Source organism: Haemorhous mexicanus, chromosome 5 (assembly GCF_027477595.1).
Source record: "Haemorhous mexicanus isolate bHaeMex1 chromosome 5, bHaeMex1.pri, whole genome shotgun sequence".
Taxonomy (NCBI): domain Eukaryota; kingdom Metazoa; phylum Chordata; class Aves; order Passeriformes; family Fringillidae; genus Haemorhous; species Haemorhous mexicanus.
Genome location: NC_082345.1, coordinates 49,520,733 through 49,534,103, shown reverse-complemented (window position 1 = coordinate 49,534,103; position 13,371 = coordinate 49,520,733).

Here is a 13,371-nt window from a genome sequence, read left to right as displayed (position 1 = left end):
AACTGTCCTAAGTCAGTGGCTTCCAGCCTGCTTTTGGCAGAGCCTGAAATGCATCTCCTTTGTGTGGAGGCAGTCCTAGTTAAATGACTGCTCTGCAATGAGTACTTATTGCTACTTTTAAACAACCAAAAGAAACCAACCTTCCTCAGATATTTCCTTCATTTTTAGGTTGGGCTAAGGAGATATTTTTGAAAACCTCTTAATGAATAAGGAAAATGGTGATTTCTACTAGCATTCTCAGATATTTGCAAATAACATTATCACCCTAAAATTGTTTTGTTCTGTTTCCTTCCTGGCTTCCGTGTGCCAACATTGGTAACAAGCAGAAGACAAAGGATGAGGAAGTGAGAGTTCAGTTGTTCAGATATGAGATCATCCCCAAGGAGAAACAGCCTTTATTTTTGTAATCTCCTTCCTTTTCTCCTCCAACTTATCTTCAGCTTCCCATTTGTTTAGTCACAGTGCACTGCCTGAAGCAGAAAGAAGCCTTTTAGTAGAGTCACTGTGTCCTTCCATCTCTTGGAGTTCCTGACCTTTCCCACCATTTTTTGCCCTACTGTTAACATAGACTGCAGTCAGCAAAACTTGCTGTGGGACCAAAAGAGGAAATAAAATAATTTTAGAAAAAAAACCCCAAAACTATTAGGCACTTCCATGTTGGCAGTATTAGGAAGTTTTAAAATAAAATTTTATAGTGTAGGTACAGGTAGCAGTGAGCATTGTCCAGGCAGATACCAAAGGGGAAAAGGAGTGGGGAGACCAAAACCTACTGGAAAAATTACTCATGGGGAGTTCTGATGATTTAAAAAGCTAAGACAAACAAATGCCAAGCCAATTGCTCATACCTCTCTCCCCTGTTGAGCAAACCTACAGGATGTGGCAGAGAATCTGCCCAAAGATGTCGGCAACACTATGGTGGTTGTTGGAAAGAGAAGTGCCACAGAACTCTCTTGAGAGCACCAGTGACATCGTTGATGCTGAGGAAGTATTTAATTGAGGAAGATTGTCAGAATACCAAAGTAGGATTAAAAGGCTCTGAAAACTTTTTGAAAGCCTTTGTACTGTTTTAAAAAAATATTGTGCCTTTTTTCCTTCTGTGCTGTCAAACCAATCCTTCAAAAGTCATAGTCATGGAGTAGAAGTGGATTAAACTGCTGCTTAAAATCCATTCTGGTTTTTGTTAACTTTTGCTTAATTTATGTCTTACTCAGGTGCATCCATGTTATGTTTTTATGCTCTTGATCCCTAACACAGAGTGTAAAGTCACCCTCACAAAAAAGGAGATTTTAATTGCAAAAACATGCCACATTGAGACACGAGCAGAATGTTTTCAAAATTTGTTAAGGGAATGGAAGTTCCTGTTGCTTTGTCTTTTATAATACATTTGTGCCTACCCTTGTGTCAGCTCCCTTTTTGCCAGTGGTGAGAGGGAAGGCCAGCAGCAGGGCCCAGTTCACACCATGCTTTGCTGTACCCATGCAAGCGAGTGCTTCCCCCATCCCCTGGCTTGTAACCCAGCACAGAGAACAGTACTCATAGAAAGACTCTGCCTTGCAACTTACTCATTTCTCCATAACAGTGCACTGAATTTCACAATGAGACACAGATGCTGGCAAATATCAGTTTTAAGGTGCAGTTACATTTTCTTCATTACTTGTGGTTTTTTTGTGCCTTGTAACCAGACACCAGCTTTTATAATAGGGGGCAGCCCTGGCTAGCTGTACCCCCAGCAAGCCCTGCAGCATCCTAGCTGCTGATGACAAACCACTCTCTTCTCCTCTTTTTGCAGGATTCTACTCAAACCCTGTGAAAATGTAAGGGGGACTTTCAGGCCATCAATGGAAGAGAGTGACTGCAGTAGCAATACAAATGATTAGGGAACGTAGGCAAAAAACGTGGCAAAAAGCCAATACCAAAAAGTACCAAGCTCAAATATTATATCTTTTCTTCTCCTTCTCCTTCTCCTTCTCCTTCTCCTTCTCCTTCTCCTTCTCCTTCTCCTTCTCCTTCTCCTTCTCCTTCTCCTTCTCCTTCTCCTTCTCCTCCTTCCTCTTCTCTTTGATGTAAACTTGGCTCCTGTCTAAACAGTGTCTGAAACACTGCCATCTCCAGCCTGAAGGACTGCAGCACTGACATCTCCTGTGCAAGGAGAAACACGTAATTCATGAAACAGTGTGCTCTATATGGTAAATCTTGCCTGTGTCAAGGTATGTCACTCATGCTACATACCAAGTAACCAGGATAAAACATGGAAGCAGCGTCTTGAAAGATATTTCCATTGGAAATAAAATACATGAAACTAGGATGAGCTTGTCACAACAGAGAAATGAATTTTGCAGTATTCTGGATTTCCTGCATGAATCATTTTGTGTCTGTGTGTTCCTCTTTGGATGATGATGCAGCAGAACAGAAGGAGTGAGTTGCACATATTTAAAGCTGGTCTGAATTCTGCTCTGGGTTTCCATCAAAATTACGTTTGTGCAGTTTAGTTATTCAAGTGGCAGTGTTTTACATGGAGGATTAGACTTTTTTCTTTGATTTTAAGCTTTCTCAAATGGCCCTGTCCAGCCTAAGGTAGTATTTGTATCAGCAGAAAAATAGACAGATTATGGTCTTTTGATTTATTCTGATGGTAATTTTAGTGGTAATGAAATAATGCTGCAGACATGAAAATCATGATCTGTTGTTTGCATGACCCTGTCCATGATCAGGGTTAAAATATCTAATTTTACAAAAAAACTGGACCACCTGAAATGGCACTGTCCTGTCTTCTGAAGCGTGTACCAAGGAACAGAGATGAGACCAGCTTCTCCCTTGTTGCAGCCTGAGAAGACTTGGTTTAACATGCCTACATCTGAGCTGTCTCTGAGTCTCTGTAGTTCTGATGTGTTTATTTTATTTGATTGTCAATGTGTTTTTGCTGCCAAATTCCCAGAGATCTCCATGATACAGAGAAGTTTGCAGCAGCCTCAATCCTAGTGCTTTGGTCAGGTTACCTCATGCACTGTCTTGTGTGCCCAGCCTTTGTCCTGAGATTCAGCTTTGAACTGAGGAAGCAGCTGGGGCAGTGGTCTCTGCTTGGCCATGAAGGACCATGTTCTCCTCCTCATCCTCATAAAGCTTGTCCCCAGACATGACTTCCTGTGATTGCTCTGTTGGGAAATCTTGGTTTTTCACCTACCACTCATGGCAGTTGCAGTACCTTCCACTTTCCATGCAGTTTTCAACTCCTGAAAATGTGCTACAAAATACATACTAATTCCAAAGAAAGACACTTCTTTTGATGTATAGTTTACTAAAGATGTATAGTCTTTTTTTAACATTAGATATCTGAAAACACAAGCATCTTAGCACCCAGCCGTGGCTGCAGACAACCGGATTCAGATAGTGCATCTTCCACTTCCACTAGCTGGGAAGTGTCAGACTCTTCTTCTGGAGAAAACAAAGGAAAGCTCAAAGCTAGGCTTGGCTTTGGTACAGCCCTGATCAAGGCCTTTTGTACTCTGTGTGGAAAAGCCCCTGACTGGGATTGGAAAGGTTCCCAACCTTTGGAGGTACAAGGAGGATGACCTGATGCAGGGAGCTGCTGGGGACAGGTGGCAGTGGCGGGTGGGTCTGTCTGGGCTGGCCAGTGGCACAGTGTGATGCTCTCCAGAGGGGGAATTAGCTTAAGAAAGATTTTGATTTCCTTTTCTTTTCCTGGTGTGGATGTACAGCCTGAGACATGACAAAGTTACTTTAAACAAAAAACAACAAAAAAGTGCCTCCTTCCAACACTAATGTTGGCACTTGGCTGTTTTGGGTTGTTACTTGAAGCATGAATGGGCAAGGTTAGGCTGTGTAACACAGCTGTACATCACTGTGTTTTTCCAACAGTTTACCTGATCAATATTTCAGATTCAAGCTTCTGTAACTGCCTGTGGAGAATCTATTTTAGGCTTATCTATTTCAACTAGCTCAGCAAGTGTTTCAGAGCTTTCTTAGGCATTATCAAGCTGGGATCCTATTTTTTAAGGAAAAAAGGAAAAATGTCTTTCCATCTTTTTAATGAAATTAGGTCCCAATTGCTACACAGGTTTCAAAGTAATTGCCTTCTCTTCCAGATGTAGATGATGCCCTAAAAATACCTCTAACACTCAAAGAAACTGGGAACTGGCAAACCCACTGCTGCCAGCAGGGACTGAGGTTGTAAGGGGTTTGAATATGTGTGAAGATCCAAAAGCAAATGAAGTAAGAGGCCTCAGCTCTAGATTCTTGAGATACAAATGAGGTTTGTTTGGTTGGTTTTTTTTGGCTGATGCTCCCATGGCTCTGCTTCCCCATGAAGCAAGAACGCAACGTTCAAAGGAAAAAAAAATCTTGAAAAGAGGCAGAGGTAGACAGTGGACTCAAACCTGAAAGGGAAACATCATAGAAAGGAAGAAGCTGGCATGGAGCCTGTTTCCAACAGAAGGGTTTCACAAGCAGTCAGCCAGGCTGCCCCTTGCCTCACTTGCTTTCCTGACTTACTTCTAGCCAGATTTGCAAAACAGCAGTCTGCAAAAGGCTGTGCAGAGCCCCTAACTTGCATGTCTGATAGCTGGAAATGCCAGATTTTCAGGGCATTCACAGTAATTGAGGATTTAACTGAACCCTGCTGTTGTACATGAACTTTTGATTGCAGCCCTGGGCAGTTATCAGGGCTTTTTCTCATGTCTGGGGATCATTTTGTGTCTCCAACCATAGCAGACTGCTCATGGGATTAGTATATGAATGATTCTTAAAAAGGACTTGACAAGTTAGGGTTTAACCTCTACCTCCCTGTCTGTAGGCAGAGATCAGAGGTGGTATTTCTGGAATGGCCCTTTCACACCCTTTTACTGTGAGTGAAGATTTAAAGCAAGGATATTTAGTCAGCAAAACTTCTAGCAGACCTTACCTTGGCCTTTCCCTAACACAGACATCTTTTAATGGTGGTCTCAGTTTTAATATGCACAATTTTTGTAACATGCAGGCACTGTGAAACAATTGGCACAGCTTGACTATTGTCTGCAAGGCATAATAGCATACCCAAAAGCTCTTATGTGGAGGTGACGTGGTGTTTCTCTACTGAATTGCCTCATGCTGGAGATGTACTCCCATGTGTTTTGAGTTGGAAAGGTTTCTAAATTAAACTCAAAGCAGACCCAGGTCAAGTAAAAAAGAAATGTTTGGCTAAAGAGCCTTAAAATATAGCCATGTTTTTACAGCTCTCCTTGCAGGATAGCACAATTATTGTAAAGTAGCAAGGATTTTTCCTCCACAGATAATGGAAGATTCATATAAGACCCCATGTGTTTCAATGACATATAGAAATTGCAGAGGGAAGATTAGAAGTGATTCCTCATTCCTGCTGGGTAACTGTGGGTTTTCATTCAAATTCCTCTGCTCCTGTTGAGCAATACCTCTAGTTGGAAGAGGCTATTCAGCATCTAGTTAGTAACAACTGCAGAGTATTATCCCATGTGAATGCAAATGAATGTGTATTGGAAATGGAAAAATGTTTTCAGGATAATATCCTAAAATAATCACTGCAAGCAGACACAAGGTGAGCAAAGATGGAGAGCAGGTTCCACCTGATCCTGAAGGTGTTCCTGGGATTCTCACATGATAGTGCAGTGTCTTTTCCTCTTGCCCAAAGCTTAATGCCATATACCTATGGTGTACAATGCTCTACTCTCGCTATGTTTGAGTATTTTAGCATATTTAATTCAAAGAGCTGAAGAAATGCAGTGTAATGCTTAGAAATGCTTTTCATCCTCACAACCAGCACTGCTGCCTCAGCTCTTAGGTGGACCCAAGGACCAGTGCTGGAAACTGTGGGAACAGAGCTTGCCTCCCTCTCCAATTAACAGCCTTAATGACAAGTGCCTTATTGACTTCCAAGTAATTCTGGAGAACAACTTTTCCTACAAGGGCATAGGTTTGCACTTGACTCCCACATTTAAGGGTTACACCATCATGGTACATTTACAAAATTTGCTCTGCAAGAAAACATTCTTGGCAAATTGTTCCAATGCAGGAAGTACAGTCATACTGATAAATGACTGTCCACTACAGTGGACGGGGAACTGAAGTCCAGCATCTTTCTGTAAACAGTTCAGAAAATACCACAACGTCACTTAGGCTGCTTTTGCCCTTCTGTTTGCAGTTTTATCTAATACAACTGCATTTCTGTCTTCCTTCTCCCCCCCTCCCCAGTTTTTCACTGAGAAAAGCCAAGTGCTAACACAGAAGTTTTGGGTAGCAAACTTCTGAGGCTGGAATAAACTGCCTTTCTAATACAAAGGCACGAATATAATGAGAAATTTTCAATTCCCTTCAATTTCCCAGAAGAGCAAATGCAGCTGCTTGGCCTTGTATGCTCTTCTTAGATTGCCTGACCTGCGTTAAATTGCATTGCACTCAAGCAAGTTGGAGAGGGACTGTCTGACATGTGTCCTCACAAAAAATGAGCTGGAGCTGAGTGTTCCATGAGGCTGTTGAAGGAAAAAGAACTACCAGCAGATAATAATGTATGTGCTTGATTTGCTACTCTGAGTACAAATACAAATACTTGCTAAAAGCATTCTCAAACCCACAAACTGATTTTCTGTAAGAAAACCTTCTAGAAAGTCAGAGAGACTAGAATTTATTCCCAGGAAATTAATTTAAAAATATAAAAATGCTGGACACTAAGGGGAGCAGGGATGAGGGCACAAGTTCCAAGTACCTCCTCCAGTAAGCCTACACTTGTGATGAACCCCTACATACTCTCTCTGCATGTGCTGCCTGCAGAAACCATTGGGAGGTAGTTCAGATTCCACATCTTACCTCCTGGATGCTAGCAGATCACTGAAAAGCAGTGAATATGCACATGTTTAACATTCTGAAAATAATCTCCTGAAAGCCAGGAGATGCCTCCAGACCAACTGTCAGATGTTACAAACTTTCAGCTCCTGAATGCAATTTAACTCCCTTTGAGCAAACAAGCAAGAGAGACAATCAATAATGCACAGCAAATAATGAATAAAAGATCATCAGATGTATCAGTGGTTCAAAATAATTTGAGCTCTTCTTTAGTATTACTGGGCTGAAGTGCTTGCAGAATGATTTGAGTTCAGTGACCCAGATTGGTATCTCTGAACATTTACTTCATTAAGACAAGCAATGCAGCAGGAATGGGGACATGAAGCACTAAACAGCTGGCTACAGTCATTTCAGCCCCACAACTCTTCCTGTCCTTTCACCTCTGCCATTTACCTATTGTAGTCTACACAAAACTTTAATATGACTGAACATATTTTCACACAAAACCCACTAATTCTCATTAACCAGAAATTGGGACACACTTAATCCTTTCATTTATTCTGAGAGTTCTGTCTGTGGTTTCCAACCAGGTGCTCCAGTGGCAGCTTCAAAAATGACTGGGAAAAGCAAATACGTATCCTTCATGTGTGACTCTGTGTGTGCCTCAAGTTTCTAAGCTGTCTGTGCCTCCTGAACAAACAGGGTTTGTTCCTGCTCTGTACTATTCCGGTCAGCCCAGGAAGCTGGCACATTTCAAGTTTTCTACTTCATTGACAGTGGCTTTGCCTATATCAGGTAGAACTTGCCTTGCATACTAAGCAATATTAGCTGTCAAAACATCACATCTGATTTTTTCATTGGAAGTTTGTAGCATGTTGCATGGAAGCAAATGTTTCTACATTTCTCTCAATGTGTTAAGTGACAGTAATGGATGCAGAGCCTAAAGCGGTCAACTTTTTAAAGGTGAGGCAGTTTGCAGTCTGTCACTGGTGACAAAACCAATTTCAAGTAGGAACAGCAATGCTATGCAGAAAAGGACAGGAGGGACCTCTGCACCTTGTTAATCCAGTAATGGCAAACTTGTGGCAGTTGTGTGCTTTTTACTTTTGCAACAGCTACCTGCAGGACCCGGAGAAGTTAAACAGCACAGAAACAAAAAAGCTGCCTTAAGCCCCAGATTGAGGTTTATTAACTCACCGTGTAGCAGCCCAGAGAGCCAAAGCAGGTGAGCCCTGGTCACTGCGCTGTGCCACAGCATCTCCGCGCTGGCGCACCCTGCTTCCACTCTGCTCACATCAGGGGGCTGTGGGGCCCTTACGAGCAGCTCAGATGCTGTGCAGCAACTCTTAGGTACCTGGCCTTGCCATGAAATACAGAACTTCAGCTGCTACCTGCATTCCATGCCCAGTCCATAGCAACAAGCACAATAAAACAAAGCCCAAACCAATCAGCAAAGGGAGCCAGCCAAAAAGATGTTTGCATCCACAGTCTCTAGCATATAGTTACGTGTATGAGGGCTGCAGAAATTCCATCTAGGTGAGATATGAAGCTCACAGGCTTCCCTGGAGGTTGTTTTCATCTGGTTTTAAATTATTGAAATGTGTTCATTGCTTGCTTTCATGCTGTGGGAGGAATTGCTATGTAAGAACCTAGTTAGTACAGATGCACTGGGAGTGGGGACTTGGTCTGGCGCCTTCCTCTGCCTAAAAATGTTTAAAGCATTTTTTGCACGGGCAGCCTCATCTTAAACATTTTCAAGTCTCATGGATGTTTTGCCGCAAAAGAGATGCAAGAAGAAAGTGGCACCAAAACAGGCACAGGTCTAAACCCCCATGCTGAGGGCAGTCAGCCTGGAGGGACAATTCCTGCTTCAGAGAATAGCATAAAATCCAAACAAATAGTCACTGGAGTAAAACCCAATAATTTGAACTTTGCTTAGCTCAGTTTTAAAGCACCCAAAACCTTACTTGGATATAACCATGAAATTCAGAGATTTCACTAAAAGTAATCTGTGCATATATATGAGCTTCCATATCAGCAGTCATTGGGCAAAAAACCATCAGTAAGTAGTGCTCTAGTTGTGTTTTTAGCAGGCATATTAGCTATTGCTCTCAAGAGAAAGGAGGGATTAAAGAAATCTGGAGCCTGACAGCGAACCATCTGCCTGCAACCCCCTACACCACCTGATGAGGCAGGGATAAAAATGTGTGTTCTGCCTCAAAACAGAGAAGGGTGAATATAAACCGTGTGCTCTTGGAAGAAGAAATCAGGAGGGTTTCTCATTCTTCTGTCTGTCCTTGGAGGATGGGGAGGTCAATACCTTCCACCACCACAGGAAAAGGTGTATTTTGAGCAAGGCATGTTGCCAGTTGGCTGCAGAACAGGACAGAAGTAGTGTCACTCACCTGCTGGAGATGGGAGGGGAGAAAATTGGTGTTTTTCCCTTCCTTGGTGTCTTTGCAAGCACTGGTGTGGCTCTTTGGCATAAAAACAGGCACTGCTCCCTAGAAAAATGTCTTGTAGTGTGACATATTGCAGTTCCTGGCTGCAGCACTCTGCAAAGGGAGTGAATACATTGGGTGACTGAATGTGAAAGCTACTCCTGGCACCTCCCATTGAAACCATGGGAAACCAAGGGCCCTCAAGATCTTCCAGGATTTGAGACATCAGGACTAATAGGTAGGTGGGAAGGGAAGGGAAATTTCTAGGAAGGATTCATGAGATCTGGGAGGTTTTACTTCCGATGGTCTGTCTATTCCTTGGTATTCAAGTGTAAATAAGCTACATCTACTTCCTAAATAGGCCTTCTAATAATTTCTGTGTGCTAAGTATTCTCAATGTCTCCCATTCCTGAGAATTACAGTTTGATTTCAGATAAAAAAAACCTTTATTTCAGATTTTTGCAAGATTTCTTATTATTCTGGAAAAACTGCATTTATTGGCACACCTTTGACATTTTTGGAAATCCTGCATCTCAATCTGCACCACTATTACATGGCTTCTGCCTTTTCTTTAATTTTTATATCCAGGTTCTAAGCCTCCTGTCTTCCACATTATGTGATACAAAAATAAAGTAAATGAAAAATAATTAATTAAAAAAAAAATGAAGGGAGCTAAAGATAAAGGGTATTTTAATTCAGTCACTGAAAATGAGATTTATTGGACCCCTTTTTAAACAGATGGCTGCCTTATCACCATGTGTCTCATCAAGGACCGCTTCAATTGCTATCTAAATTCAGAGGGCCAAGCAGTGTCTGCCCTAAATACCTGGACAAAAAGTTCAAATCTCTTGGATGGATATTGCCTTCTCCAAGGAAGACATAAAATACTATTTGATTCTTTGAAATTAGAAAAAATCCCTAAAATCCAGATTTCTTTTACTACTTGTAGTATATACTCTTCCCAGAGCATCATTTTACAGCCTGCACAACAGATGACACCAGTCATCTGTTTATATTATGCTCAAATATTATGTCCAATAGATTAGTACATATTTTATCATTATTGATTTAATAAAAGCTCTTTTGCAAGACAAGTAGTGTTAACTACTGCTTTTTACAGATTATCCCATGAACATGCAGAAAACACGTTCTTGCCTTTTACTTCATGACTAGAGAACGCTAAAACATTTAACCCATCTGCCTTCTCCTGCCTCTGCAAAGAAAGCCCTTAGTTTGCATAGGAGGAATTCTGCACATGTATGAAGATCTATCCTTAGCTTGGAATAATATTGGAATAAGATTTAGTCTAGCTTTCAGATGAAAGACTGCAAGGTAAACCTTACCGAGGAGTGGAGTTGGCCAGTGGTAATGGGAGGGATGGTGGCAGAGGAGGAGATGAGGAATAAAACAGTAGAAACAAGAGAGGGCAGACTCCAGAACTGTACTATTTTTAATCAGCACAAAGCCCCAAAAATTTAGTACATAAACACTGTCACATATATTTAAGAATGTTGTTTTTTGGTTTTTTTTTCCCAACTGGAAACAAAACTAAAAAGCAGGAAATCTTTGCTCAACAGGATGCTAACATTCATTTTAGGTATTGATTGGAATCCTATCTAACTGGTTTCAAATCAGTCATTAGGGACATTTAAACAACTATCCCAGTGTCACCAAAGTCTAGGAGGCAGAAGGAACAACATCCCCTTCATCTTTAAAGATCCCTAGGGACAATCCAGCATCAATGGATAAATGATCCATGCTGTTGCATTGAAACATGGGTCCCAGCATGAGTTCTTTCACAGATTGCTAGCTTGAAATGTAACTGTTTGTCTGAGTGGCTCAAGGCAAATTAAAAAACTCAAGCCTCTGGTAAAGATGACAATAGGAACAAAAGTACCATTGCAACAACTTTTGAGAAGAAAATATCCAAGTATCAGCTCTAATAGCAAAAAGAAGTCCTGTCTTAATCAGAGACTTTCCTACACTGAAGGAAAGGCAAGGTAAATGCAATAACAAGCTTAAGCGAATCTGAGGAGTCTTCCCAACCTCACACGTATACTTTTTTGAGAAAAATACTAAACCTTCACCTGAAACCTTTTTAAAGAGCTAGGATTTAAAATAGAGACTGCTTATAAAGCAATGGATCAATTAAATGAATTAGGGATGCACAGCATTTGATATATTTTTTACAGCAATATATTTTTTTTCCTTTAATCTCAGCAAACTCATGGGTTTATACCTTTTAAGGCTAGAGCAGACTAGCATGGACATCTTCTCTCATCTGTGCCAACCATGAGTACTCTACGTTATGCAGTCATGTTTTTCTTACAGGACAACAATTTTCCTTAGGGTGCAACTGAACACTTGGAAGATCTGTAACATGACTAAAAGCAGAGGACCTTCTACAAAATATACATTCTCTACTTGAAAACCTCAATTGAAGGCAAATCGGAAATATTCTGAAGATCTGATTTGGAAGTTAACCCTTCTTTAAAAAAAATGTCATTTTCAAAATGTTCAACATTTGTTTCCTTATGGGAATGTAATCCCAATATTAGGTTTCTTCTTCTTGAATGAGTAAACCTTTTGACTGTGATCTAGTCACCTTCTGAACTAAATATTTCAAATTTGAAAGCCCAACTAATGCAGATAAACTGCATGCATACTTTGGAATCCTGTCTTCTATGTGTAGTTTTCTTCCTAAAAGTTGTTATTGTATAATCACAATCTTGCTGTTTAGGAAACTGAGGCAGAGGGAAGTAACAATATTTGTCAAAGAATGCATGGTAAATCACTGTTTGTAAAAATACAGGAGGTAAGCATTGTCACATGCTCACGGTCGTTCTTCACAAATGCTAAGCTCCATCCATGCTTATCTGCTCTTCATTTCACTTAGATGCTAACAAAAACCACTTCATTGCCACAGGTCAAATACTTGTGAAGATCCATAGCAATATTTCCGTAAGTGGTGTGAAGACAAAGATATGCATCAGAAAGTAACAAAATTACCTCAGTACAACTGGAAGCCTAAATTTAAAACCACCTAAAGGTTAAAGCAGTGCTTGGCTCTGTAAAGCTGTGAAGGCAGTTTACAAAGACAGACTCCCCAATGAGCAATTAGCAATTCCTGCATTATTTATTCCGAGATTGTTCTGCTATTTCCAGAAAGCATAGAAATAAAAAGTAAATCTGACATTCAATGAAGCTGTGGCTGGAGGTGATACCAAAATTCTGCCTCTAGTTATTCTGAGGGATTTTACTACACACTCATGAGATGTGATGTGACGGACAAATGCATTGTATGGCTCCCTCAAAATGTGAATTTTGAAGCATTTGTTTATACTGAGAATTAGAGTTGAAGCATATCAGTGTTCTAGCAGTAGCACTAGAAATCTGTCACTGGCACTTTAGGGCGAGCTGAACGACTCTAGGATCCACAGACTACATTTCATACATGATGAAAATGCAAGAGTAGACATTTGACTCGTCTGTAACCTACACATAGCCACAAAGCCAGCTTTTCAGTCTCAAGATCATAAACCAGATAGAGAGAATTGTGTTCAAAGGTACATTTGTGGAAGAAAAGTACTTTTATTTTTATCTAAATTTATGCAAACAAAACTGATGTATTTTTAGTTGTAAATATCCTTAATTCCCCTGCTCTTCTTATGGAGAGAGTGAATTTATTAGGGATTTAAAACATCAAAAGTGAATTCAACTAAAGGGTTACATGTTAATCACTAAAATAGTTACTTTGCATCTGCATGAGCAAGGGTTTGGCAAAAGATGTAAAATCCAATTCAAGAAGCAACTAAAAATTTCTTCCTGGTGGAAGAAGTCAAACTGAGCACAGCTTAGTAGGAGAAAACTTCCTAGAGAAAGGAAAAAAACTGCACTCGGAAGAACAGAACATTGAATACTCATCAAAAAAGGGATTAATTTTACATGCAACCACTGCTGCACCTATTTCTACAGCAGCTGATTTTAATGACCACTGCATGGAAGCAGTAATTTCTGCTAGGACTATAAGTTACCTCTTGCATGTGACAATTGTTATCCTACCAAGTTTGACATACCTGGCAGAGTAGATGAAGGCATAATTTGATAATTTGACCAACAGATG